The following is a 3,188-nucleotide window of genomic DNA, read 5'->3' on the forward strand; positions in this document are numbered from 1 at the left end:
ATATATATATATATATATATATATATATATATATATATATATATATATATATATATATGTGTATATATATAACGATAGTATAAGAGCATATTTACTTAAATCTAAATCCTTTTATATTTAAATAGAATAAGCAATTGCTTTCGTAAAAAGCAACGATGTGTTTTAAGAAAATATCTATTTTTCACTTGAAAGAAATTTTTTCTCTACATAAAAATATGCATACATAACACACACACACACACACACACACACACACACACACACACACACACACACACATTAGTAAAAGTATAAATATATTATTAATACTCATCGAATAAATATTTCTTATTTCTTGGATGTCTTTTCCCTTGGTATAGTAAACTTTACTGAGGGAACTGTAGTTTTTCTTTTTTATAATAGCACATTTCAGTTCCTAAAACATAAATAACGCATACGAAATGAAAAAAATAGTCAATTATTGCAACATATTAATCTATACCTCAGTTACAGTTCTGTAGTAATTTTCATTCCAAAATTTTATCCATGCAGAGACAGACTGAAAGTCAAGTCGAGCGAATATCCGAACGCTTGCAAGGCCGGATCCGAGTCGATGGAGTATCCGGATGTTCGTATACAGTCGCGATTAGGATATCGGTAGATCCGAGAGCAGCGCTCGGTATAAACACTTCCCTCTAAGACATCCAATCGATATCACGCGCTCGTTACACATTGCTCCTGACTGCCGGACTATATTATTAGACTCTTATCTAAATGTCGCGCGTAACGCGACTTCAAGTTACAATTAGTCTACTTGCGAGACGTGCAGTATCGTGAGTAAAAGGTAAAAGGAAAAGTTCGGCTGGTCTGACGCTCTCTCTCTTTCTCTCTTTTTCTCTCTCTCTCGTATAATTTCGTTGCGTTGCGTTACCACGTTATTACGTAAGTATACGCGCACGTTGCTTTGCTACATTATAGGTGCGATAAGAAAATTGCACGTGCAGCGCTCGGGGTCAGTTTGACCTTTGAAGTGCATCCTACGGTTAAAGCGCGTGTATGCCGACTTGGCGAACTGTCCGCGCTAAACTGCGCGGGCAAACTGTTTGACTTCGCTCAACTGTCACGTAAGCTGTTTGATATGAACGCTGGTGATGCGTTATCTCTTCTTCATTATCTAGGGAAACATTGATTTTACCACTCAATAGAGACGTATCGCGACCGACGAATAAAGCGGCCTCACACCGTTCGCAATTCTCCTCGTCTCGTTATTACGAACGACTCGCTGCACCAAGGCGAACACGATCGGAGTCATTCAACGATGTTATTACGAAGAAATCACGCACCACCATCGTGTTGTTAGCGAAATAATCACGAGCCGCGGGTCTCCGTTTGCTTTCTATCCGGACCCGTTCGTCGTAGTTCGTTCTGATTCGCTCAGACGCTTACAGACACCTTCACTTGCCTTTTTTTAACGATTTAATCCTCGAGTTAAGAAGACTGTTCTGTAAGGGGCATTCGATTTTTGTGTGCAGTAAAGAAAGATAAGCGATCCGTTAAAAATATTTATCAATAATTATCGAGGTGTTATCGAGTTGCGGATTATTCCTTATCTAGTTTTCGATCATCCGCACGTGTTTACTGTATTCTTTCTCGCGCAGAAGGAAACAGCTCCAAATTTTTTCACAAGACACGCCATTAATATTAAGCTCCTGATCTCAGGGACATCCTTTGTACGCGTTCATCGCAAGGAAAAGGATTAAAGCGCACTATCCGACTGGTGCATACAAAGCGAATGCGCGCAATACTCTTTTGTTGCGACTATCAGCTATATTTAACTCTCACTCGCTAAGCAAGGCCGCGATATGAGTCACCGGTACGTCGTGGATTTCTCGAAATCGGAATGGGATGGGGAAATTTCGTGACGCGGTACTTCATATCTCACAACGAGTTTCATTGATTCGTTGACACGTCGGCTGTCATGTTTATTTCTGTCGATCGTACGCGCAAAGAAATTATCTAATAACATCAGCTACATCTCAGCGGCTTTGTTAAAAGACTCGGTTTGCTGTCATTGCTAAGAATTGTTACATGTAAAATATTTTCGCGATGAGATATGAATTTGTTAGTTAAGATTAAAAGCGCACATTTCTTTGTCGAGTTGCCGAAGAAATGGTAGCTATTTCTAAATATTTTATATGCGTAAATCTCGAGCATTCGAGTCATTAAAGAATTAGTCTCAGAGAGCTTGTCACGCATCGCGTTCATTGGCTAATCAATTTCCTCTCATTAATACCTCTCAATAATTATCGTGCAAAGTTTATATAGAATGGTACAGGATTTTTTTTATTTTTAATTTATTTTTATATTTATATTTAATTTTATATTTAACAAAAAAAAGGCTGCCTGTACACATGAGTATATAAGTTCAGAAACCCTGTATAATTAATGAATATGTAAAACAAGTTTCGTCCCTTTATAATCTCTTTATATATTTTTTTCATTGGCCTTGGGAATTTATTTATTAAATATATACTCGTACACATAGGAAATATATACAGAATATCTGACAACGTACTAATGTTCGTACGCAAGTAGAACTTCACGAAATTGAACGAAACAGTCCTCTATAATCTTACAAACAACAACGATAATTATTCCTGTACTTTGATCCACCAGAACTGTATTAATCTCGTCACTGTTACGATAGACAAGACTAAGAAGGGAATTTGAATAATTCGATCGCGATCGTGCTTGCCTTGCTTTAATCGACACTCAATTCTTCCAAATGGACGATAGAAGAACGGCATAGACGCGTGTGAGAATGCGTGCCAAATTTCTTTTGTTTCACTCGTTGATTTATTCGCGAGTTATGCAGTCTGTTCTTTTCAGCTGCACTGCTGAACTGGTGCAATAAGTTAAAGTGAGACAAGTATATGTTTTCTCACTCTAACTTATTGCACCAGTTCAGAAGCGCAACTGAAAAGAACAGACCAATGGTTGTTTAAAGCCGCGACATCGAAATCAGCTTTCGGCTCGAAATCCGTGCTCGCGCCAGCGCACTATATTTCCTTCTAAAGTGAGGTGAACGACCGCGGCGAGCAAGTGGGCGGAACTATGCTTATCTGCGCCGCGGAGTGGGGGGTAACGAGAGCCAGGCATACTTTCACTTACAGCGCAAGGTGACTTACGGGCGAGGGGGGGGGGGGGAG

The 3,188-nt window shown here is 39.1% G+C and overlaps 1 protein-coding gene across 2 annotated transcripts in view; it reads left to right on the plus strand.

The window, feature by feature from the left end:
• Positions 1 to 3,188, plus strand: part of LOC116842782 (serine/threonine-protein kinase tricorner) — a 193,077-nt gene that overhangs the window by 5,006 nt on the left and 184,883 nt on the right. The window lies entirely within an intron of this gene.

The sequence above is a fragment of the Odontomachus brunneus genome, unplaced genomic scaffold (assembly GCF_010583005.1).
Source record: "Odontomachus brunneus isolate Ranch 3 - 2012 unplaced genomic scaffold, Obru_v1 Obru_scaffold_027, whole genome shotgun sequence".
NCBI classification, from domain to species: Eukaryota; Metazoa; Arthropoda; class Insecta; order Hymenoptera; family Formicidae; genus Odontomachus; species Odontomachus brunneus.